Raw genomic sequence first — 10000 nt, 5'->3', positions numbered from 1 at the left:
TTAATCTCAGTGGTCGCTACCTTTGTAATGACTGGGAGGACCTTGATGTGTTTACTGCTCCAGTTCATGAACTATTCTGGCCACTTCCCTGCATTCAAAAGCCTCTTCAGCAAAGGTCTTTAAGGCTGAGTAGCTCTCCTGTGTCTGCAGCAGTGTTTCCTTCCTCATGAGAGATTCGTGACCCACTGCTGCAGTTAGCTGCTCTCGGGGGTCTGTATATATTGTGCAGGCATACAGTATGTGGTTAGCATCTTCCTCTGCTCCACATACACAGTTTCCATTGTTCTCTATGCCTAGATCATGTAGTCTCTTCATTAGGCCATGATTGGTGAGCAGACATGTTAGGGAGTAGGGCGGAGTTGTGTCTCGACGCCACTCTGTCTGCCACAAGGAGACTTCTGGTATCCAGTTGTATGTTTCTCTGCCATTGTCCGAGTGACTCCACCTTGCCTGCCACTCATCCTGTAACAGAGAACTAATTGCATCTAACATTTTAATTCTATGGTTGCGTCCTGCAGGAACTATAGGAACCTCAAGACCTGCCACTGATCCAGCAATTCCATGTCTAGCATGGTAGAGCATGGCTGCTTTCACCACTTCTAGGTCTAGAGGCATGCACCCTGTGAGAGTCTGTAGTGCTTCTGTCGATACCGTTCGACAGGCCCTCGTCATCTGCAACAAAAATGGCCTTTGTATCGTCATTAATATTTTCCTAGTGTACCTGTGTTTTGTACGGTCTCCCCATGCTGCTGCACCATACTTGCAGACAGATAAACAAAGTGCCTGGTATATTAGTCGCAGGGTTTTCTTTTGCAGCCCCCACTCAGACCTACTTACTCTTGTGAGAGCACCAGAAACGGCAGATAATTTCCTTTGGATATTTTTTACATGGGGGGTGAAAAGGAGCCTTTCATCAAGTGTGATGCCGAGGTACGTATGTTCCTGGACAAACCTAATCCTTTCCCCATCAAGTTCAAGTCTAGGTGGTCTTTCTCTATCAAATTTACCTTTGATGGTTATGGCTACCGTTTTCTGTTTGGAGATCCCTAGTTTATTCTGTGTGGTCCATTCGCTTATGGCTTGTAGTGCTATCCTACCCCTTTCTTCGAGCTGCGACCTACTCTTCCCTTTTATGATGATGGCTAGATCATCTGCGTAGGCCACTTTATCCCACTGCTCACCATCCTTCCGTTGTACCACTTCGTCAAATACAAGGTTCCAGAGAAAGGGGCCACAGATAGAACCTTGTGGGCAGCCCTTTGTGATGTTTTTCGTAACTGACCCAGAGTTGCTGTAGACAGTGGCCTTCCTGTTCTTAAAGTAGTTTTCTACTAGGTGGTACATGTTTTGGGGACAACGCATCGCTCTAAGTCGCCTCATTACACTTGGCCACCATAAATTGTCGAAGGCGCCTGCTATGTCCACAAAAATGACAACAACATATTTTTCTTCACAGTTTGCACTGGAGACAACCTGCCTGATTGCCATTTCTGTGGATGCACCCTTTCTGAAGCCAAATTGGTTTGTTGCCTTCAGTCCTGACTCTTCATACCTTTTGTCCAGTCTGGTCACTATTAGCCTTTCTAATACTTTGCCAAGGATAGGGAGCAGGCAGATGGGTCGATAAGACTTCACCTCATCCCTTGGCTTTGTGATAGACTTAAGTAATATGCAGACATTTCCTATTTTCCAATTGTCTGGGAAAGTGGACTCTCTAAGGCAGCTGTTATAGGTATCAATGAGGAGAGCAGGATTGTGTTCCCATATCCGCTTTATAATGGCATCATCTATGCCATCTGGTCCTGTGGCTTTGTGTGGTTTGCATGCCTTCACTGCAGTCTCTATCTCTTGTGCTGAGAAGTCTGGCTCGTTTCCTTCATTTTGGTACCCTATATTTTGCTCCTTCACAGCTGATTGCTGTATTGTGTCCTCCTCTGGGTTGTCATCCGGTAGTAGGTTATTCAACAGTTCTTTCACTGTTTCCTGCCAGGTCATTGTAGGGCCTCTTCCTGCCACCTTTACATTACTGAGGACAGTTTCGGTGCCATATTTAGGGCGAAGGATTCTATCGGTCAGCTTCCAAGGGTCATTGCTGTTGCACTCCTTTACCCATTTCTTCCATGTATCTGTCTTCGCTTTCGTAATTTCTTTGTTATATTTATTTTTTGTGCTTCTGTAAGTTGTCTTTGCTGCCAGTATTTCTGCCTCACGATTTGCACGTCGCGCATTCTGGAGCCGGTGTCGAGCTGCAATTGTGTCCTGCCGCATTTTTGTCAATGTTTCATTCCACCAAGGAACAGCATTCTTCAGCCGTGTTCTTCTCCTCATGGCCTTCCTGCAGCTCTCCTGTATTGCTGTCTGTAGGAGGTCTACTTTCTCATTTACATTTGTTCCCACGGCGTTTGGCCAGTTTTCCACTCTGGTGGTCAGCTGGCAATCAAAAATTTGCCATTTTGCAAAGGTGGTGTTGTATCTCAGTAGCTCTTCTATGACCCTCTCCCTATGTTGTTTTGAGATCTCAAACGTGATCGCCCTGTGGTCACTTGAGGTCCATTCCTCTTGAATCATCCATCTAGAGACCATCCTTGACATGTTTGCTGAGCAAAGTGTTACGTCGATGTTATTTTCCCCAGCTGGCCCACTGAAAGTTGTTAACGGTGAGTCTCTATTTATTACAGTTAAGCCATGTTGGAAGATGAAATCCTCTAGTTTTCGTCCTGCTTCATCTGTGTCCTGGCTGTGCCATAGTGGTGACATGGCATTCGCATCCATTGCTATGATGAAGGCTTTTCCTTCGGTTTCGTGGATGATGGTATCCAGTCGATGCAAATATTCATCAATTGGGGTATTGAACTGGCAGTACAGGCTTATTAAGTATATTTCACCAAAATCGCCGGTTACTGCAGCTACAGCGGTATGAGCATCACAGAGGGAGGTTATCTGCAGAATTGTCAAGTTTGTGTTTCGTATTCCTATGGCTGCTTTCGGTACTCCATGGTTGCTGCTGTATACTAGGCGGAAGCCTACAGGATATCCTTTGATCTTATTTTCCATTAAATAGGGCTCTTGGATAAGAATAATGTCAAGGTTTTCCTCTTCCATCTTAAGTGATGCTTGACTAGGTACTACTTTGGATCTCTGCCCGTTTAGTTGGAGAATCTTGAGGGTACTGGACTTTGTGTTCACGTCAGCTACCTGTCGACCTGGGGACTGTGGCGTAGAAGTGTTACTGGCCATATTCAGTTCTTTGTTCTTCTTTCGCCATGAATCTGACATATTCGGGGCAGTTTTTGTCCATTACTGAGTGGTTATGTGGCTTCTTCCAGTGCTTGCAGTTTGCACACTGTGGTGCCTTGTTCCTGTTACTGCATTCCTTAATGCTATGTCCTGGTGCTGCACAGTGCCCACAGATTGTTTCAGCACTTCTGCAAGTTTGTGTTGTGTGCCCAAAACCATGGCATTTGTAGCATCTGGTTGCCTTGTTGAAATTCTGCAGCCTGTGAGAGGTACAGTTTATATATGCTCGTCCTTGTGCCATCAGGTGATGCCAGTACTTTGCTTCCATTTCCAGGACGATGTTTACAGTATCTGTGTTCCTTGGACCTGTTTTAAACAGTGCTCTTATTCCTGTCTCAGCTCCCTCCTTTGTGCCGCCTATTGATGAAAGATTCCTTGTGCAGAGCTCCGTTACCAGTTCTTCGTCGGTAATTTGTCTTGGGACATCATACAGGATCACCCTTGGGTTTTTCTTCCTGGGGTCAGTTACTGTAATCCCTGAGTCTCCTATTTCCTTACAGTTCTTTATTTTTTCTGCTTCAGCGTCATTTGGCACCTCTAAGATGACACCACTGTCCTTCAGAGTCCTACATTTCGTGATCTTTACGTCCTTCAGTGTTCCTTTTACAATGTCTTTTATGGTGTCTTGTAGCTGCTTCTCTGGCTGTTTTCCGTCTGCTGGTCTAAAGACAAGAACTTTTGGGGTCTGGTTTGGCATTGCTTTGTATCGGTTTTGGCTTTTCTTGCACTGACTGCAGTGGCATAGCTCACAGGTGGTTGTTCCATTGCTGGGGGAGATTCCTTTAGACATTTCAACTCTGTTTTGAGCTGCGCTATTTCCATCTCGTATTTTCTTAGAATCTGCTCATAAGCAGCCATTTTCCCTAACAAGAATTTCTTTTGTACGTTGTTTATCCTGTTGTTTTCATTGAACATATATGCTTCTAGCTCTTCCCTCATTTCTACCATTGTTTGCAAATCACCTGTCTTTGACTTTTCGGCTATTTCGGTTGTCATGGCTGTAACCTGTGTGCTTTTTCTAACACTACTTTCTAGATCTGCGTCCTTATTTTGCCCCATCTTGGGGCTGGCCGCCTTTCTGACGCCAAGCTAGGTCGGTGCGATTAGCAGCGGCTGCCGTGCGCTGCGCGACGAGCAGCTGCCGCGCTGGGGACGAGCCTAGGCGCGCGGCCTTGGAGCAGGCATACACTGCCCCGCTGGGGACGAGCCTCTCGCGCCCTGGACGGCTGTGGCACGCGACCGCCTTCGCTGTTGCGGCCTTCGAGTATTTCTATCGTTACCTGCCTTCTGCTGTGCGCCAGGGCTCCACAATTCGCGGCTGTTTTTTTAACCCCGCATTCTGATATTGGTTTGAGCTGGGCAGAGGGAGGCGTCGCTTCTAGTATGGAGCGTGCGGGAGTTTATACCGAACGGCGCGTGGGCGCACGTACGACGTTACAATAATAATTTTATTTCTTATACTACTTATCCTACAGCTGAACTACATACACACTTCGAAAGCGCATGAGTTGAACAACAAAACCCTATAGCTACAGACTTTTCCAGCTAAGGTGGGGACCGCAGACACGCACTTTTGTAGCCCTGTGAGAGTCTCTAGGGAAGGACGCGTGGCTCACACACTACACAAATTTAACAGCTATATCACTTGGGCTAAGCGCATCACATCTAAACTAAATACATATTTGTGAGGCGGATGTCCCACTACAGGAACCTAGAATTTACGTAACTAGGGTGAAGGCAGGAGACGGACGGTTTTGTCACCGCGCTGGAGTTTCTACAGAAACGCACGTTGGCGCACGCCCGACTTTACATAGACGGTTTTGTTTCCCAAACTACCCATCACACAGGAAAGTTGAGAGCATATTCGAAAAGAGCATAAATCACACTAAAAGGAACTATTTACTACAGAAATTTATCTAACTAATGTGGGGGCTGCAGGGCGCCAGATTTGTTACCGCGTGACAGTTTTTAGGGAACGGCGCGTCAGCGCACGCACAACTTTACATTGACAGTTCTGTTTCTCAAATTTTTCCGTCTCACGACAAAACTAGAAGCATATTCAATGGGAGAATAGAGCACACTAAGGAACCTACACACTAAAGAATTTTGCTAGCGAAAGTTAGGGCCGCAAGCCGACGGTTTTGTCACCACGCAGGATTTCCGACAGAGCGGGGCGTCGGTACATACGCGTCTTTGCATAGACAGTTATAGTTCTAAAACTATTCATCACACAAGAAAATTGGAAGCATATTCGGAATAAACATAGAGTACACTACAAGAAACTATTCTCTACGGAATTTTCCTAACTAATATGGGGGCTGCAGAACGCCGGTTTTGTCGCGGCGTGAGAGCTCCTAGGGAACAGCGCGTAGGCGCGCACACGATCTTACTTTCACAGTTTTATTTCTTAGGTTATAAGTCAGACAGCAAAACTACAAGCATATTCAGAACATGGAGAGAGCAAACTAAAGGACCTTATACACTAAAGATTTTTGCTAAGTACAATGAGGGTTACAGACCGACGGTTTTGTCACCACGCTGGAGTTTCTACGGAGCGGGGTGTCGGCACTTGCAAGACTTTACGTTGACTGTTTTATTTCTTAAACTATCCATCACACAGGAACATTGAAAGCACTTTCGAAGAGAGCAAAGAGTACACTACAAGATACTATTCCATACAGAATTTTCTAACTAATCTGGGAGCTGCAGAGTGCCGGTTTTGTCGCCGCGTGGGAGTTCTAAGGAACGGCGCATCGGCGCACGCACGACTTTACAGTAGCAGTTTTATATCTTGAATTATTTATCACATAATAAAAATAAAACCATATTCAGAAGGATAATATACTATACTAAAGGAACCTATACACTACAGACGTTTGCCAACTGAAGTGAAGGCTGCAGGGTGCCCGATTTGCGCGGGAGTTTCTACAGAACGGCACGTCAGCGGACGCACCACTTCACGTCAGCGGTTTTATTTCTGAAATTATGCATTACAAAATAGAGCAGAAAACATACTAGGGAAGGCGAAGGACCACACTACGAGAAACTATACAGGATACTCCTAACAGAGTGGGGGCTGCAAATCTCCTGTTTTCACCGCGCAAGTGATTCTACAGAAAACGTGCGAGTGCGAACGCACGACGTTGCGTTAGCAATTATATTTCTTCAAATGTGCGCCACACAACAAAACTACATACATTTCCTGAGAGGACAAGGTATGCGCTTCCAATTTATCGGTTTAGATTGATTGTACCTAAAACAGGTTGTCAGTGGAGTGAATCCGATACCCACTGAGCAAGGAGTTTCTAGGACACGCACTGACAGACACAAAATCAACACAAAATTTGCAATGCCGCTTACTTACTATGACGATCTCTTCCACAGTTTCTCTGCAACAACTCCAGCGTCCAGTAGTGTAGTTCGGATTGACGTTGAACACTTGTTATGTACATCAGTAGGCAATCTCTTTATCAATACCATGGAAGTACATACCGCGATGGAAATATTTTTTACTCCGTTTCTACTTGAGCAAATAGAATCAAACTTCACTGTACCACTATTGGTAGTGCATTGCAGCGCCGACTGACTTTTCAAGCGTAACGAAGGATTTTTACCTACTTAAAACATTGTGTGAACACCTACACGATTTGCGCATTGCAGCTGGAAATGCGTATTTCACACAAACAGCCGTCGCATAAAAACGACTTGTCGCATTACGATAAAATTTACACAGAATGAGTAAAATGTATAGGCGCTGCTGTGAGCAAAATTTCTCCGCGATCGCTGTAAAATTGTCTAATTAAACAGAGAAAAAGTGGTATCGCATCGGCGCGGTCAGCGCTACAGGCGTAGCGCCAAGCACAGGCAGGGACTGCTTCCAGACGCGGCACAAAGTATTTTCACTAAACTTACTGTAACTATTTACCTACTACGCGTACGACCTTCAAATTCACACACGATAGGGACGAACACTCACAAAGGCACTATGCCAAATTTCATCCCGATCGCAACACTCTTTCCCGGTGAAACCGACAGCGGGAATCTCGTTAATCCATTCATGCGCGTCACTAATTAGATGACGAGGCATTTGGCTATTCATTAGCCGTCTTTATTCATTGCTGAATAACACATATATATGCATGTACAGATAGGGTGTGGCAGGTGTTTCACGCCATGTCCGCCACCGAGGTGGGGACTTACAGGGCGATGCCACAAGAAAAGGTTAAAACTACAATACATATACATATATATATGCTGGAAAAAAACAGAAACAATAACAACACAAGTTACATACACAAAGAAGAAAGAACAAAGACGGGATATTCCTCCTGTGGATAGGCCCCAGGAGTCAAGGCGAAGAAAATAACCAGCATCCTATCCGACGCCGGCTCGCTCCATCGGTCTTTGCGTCGTCATATATTCGAAAATGCGATAGCTCGTGCAGCAGCTTTGCAGTACTCTTGTGCTAAGCACCGCCAGTTCTCGGGGTCTAAATCCAAGTGCGGAGAGATCTCCGGCCGACGCTGGAGACCATACACCCCTCCAATTCAATGTCGCGGTGGACACTGTAACCTCCTCAACGTCACGGTGCAGGTTGGAGATGGCACGCCTGATGGACGGCGTGTTGTAGTAGGCCGCTTTCTCGGAGTGACACCAGTCGAGCCGGAGATGGTCTCCGACTACCTGGGCGTCGATGACGCGGGCGATGCCGTCTTTAACCGCCACCACGTCAGGCTTGCGGATTCCCTCAGGTGTGCGGAGGTGGGGCTCCACAGAGACGTTGAAGCCCCTCTGCGCGAGTCCACGGGCGACATAGCGCACGATCGCGTCATGCCGCTTAACCCGGGACCCGTGCGTCCTGAAGCAAGCCTGTAACACGTGGTTGGCGGTCTCTACGGCCTGGCAGCCCGCGCGGCATCTGGTGTCCGCCTCCCGCCCGCGACTGCGCCGTGCCTTCGTGGGGAAGGCGTTGATGCGGGCGCGGAGAGCGTCGATGAAGTTACGCCCAGATAGCAGGCGACTGGTGTCAGCGACCCACTGGTGTTGCCCCTTGACGGCGGCGGAAGATGACAGCGCCGCACCGTCAAAGGCAACATGCAGGCGCGCGGCCCACATCTCTCCAACCTGTGTCGACGATTTGAGGAGGTGGCCCTCCCACATAAGATGCCGCTCCAGCGCCTCAATCTCACGCTGCACCTCGTCCCGGCCTGCACCGTCGGCGGCTGGCCCAATCCTCTTCAGCGCCAGGAGACGGGACCGGCGAAGTGTTGGCCCCATCCATCGGCATGATGGGATGCCGAGGCCTCCCTGGGCTACAGGAGCGTGGAAGTAGCCCAGGGGAGTGTCCGCCGGAAGGCGGAACCATCTCCTGACGGCGGCACGGATGGTCACATCTGCCGCTTTCAACGCACCCACTCGGGTGCGGCTGAGGGCCAGCCCATGGTACAGGCCAGGCAGAAGTACGGTGGTGAGGGCGTGGAGGCGCTGTTGCGGCTTGAGCGGAGCTCGGGAGATGACGTCCAGCTGCTCCACCAGGTGGCGTCGTGGGTTGAAAACGCAGCGACCCGCGGTGGAGAATTGCAGTCCCAGGTACCGGAAGGTTTCACCCACACGTAGGGCGGGCACGGTGGCGTTGCCCGCTTTGAAGGTAACGTCGGCGTCGACCTTCACCTTCTTGTCGCGCCCAGACGCGACTAAGGCGAGGGTGAAACACTTCCGGGCGTTGATCTGCAGCCCCAGATGGGCGAGGGCTGCGACGGCTGCGTCGATGAGGGACTGCAATCCCCTCGCGGTCGATGCAAAAAGCAGGACGTCATCTGCGAAGGCCGCAGCGTTAACTCTGCGACCAAGGATCCGAGCTCCGATGTGGGAGGGAAGTTGACTCAAAACATAGTCCACCGCAAAATTGAAAAGGAGGGGGGAGAGGGGGTCACCCTGACGCACACCCCTAGCCGGCTGCAGGGGCACGCCCACGTCGGCGCCGCCCGCTATCACTGTCGTGCTACCCTCGTAACACCTTTCGACGTACTCAATAAAGCAATCCGGCAGGCCATGAGCCCTCAGCACGGGGCGGAGGGCAGCATGGTCCACCGAATCGAACGCTTTAGAGACGTCGATCGATGCCACAAAAACAGAGCGACAGGAGCGGACTGCGTCGGTGAGAGCAGTGTCCAAGATGAAGGTGTTTTCCAACATCCCATCCCGGGGGATGAATGCCCGCTGACGTTCGTCCACAGCACATGCACGCATCAGGCGTGACGCGAGAACCTTGTGAAAGGTCCGCGCCAACACCGAGCAGACCGTAATGGGGCGAAAGTCAGCGGGGGATGTTGGTGCAGCCGTTTTGGGGAGAAGTGACGTCCGGGCGCGAAGCAGACGCTCGGGGAGGGCGCGGGCCAGGAGGAAGAGGTTCAAGAGTTTCACCAGGACTTCATGCGGCAGGCGCCGCAGCTCCGCTGGAGTCAGGCCGTCCGGCCCGGCTGCCGATCCCCTGGGCGGCAAGGCAGCAGCGACCTCCTCACGTGTGACCGGCCCCCATAGGCACTCAGGAGCGACAGGCTCCGAGTGCGGGAGAAGGCGGTCACGGATGAAGCCGGCGGTGGAGATCGGCTTCTTCGTGAAGAGGTCCGCCCAGAAGTCCAGCAGACCGGGGATGTCGGGTGGCGGCTGCAGCAGGGTGCCGTCCAGCAAGCCGCGCACGCAA

Source organism: Schistocerca piceifrons, unplaced genomic scaffold (genome assembly GCF_021461385.2).
Source record: "Schistocerca piceifrons isolate TAMUIC-IGC-003096 unplaced genomic scaffold, iqSchPice1.1 HiC_scaffold_936, whole genome shotgun sequence".
Classification (NCBI taxonomy): Eukaryota; Metazoa; Arthropoda; class Insecta; order Orthoptera; family Acrididae; genus Schistocerca; species Schistocerca piceifrons.
This window is presented reverse-complemented; position numbering follows the sequence as displayed.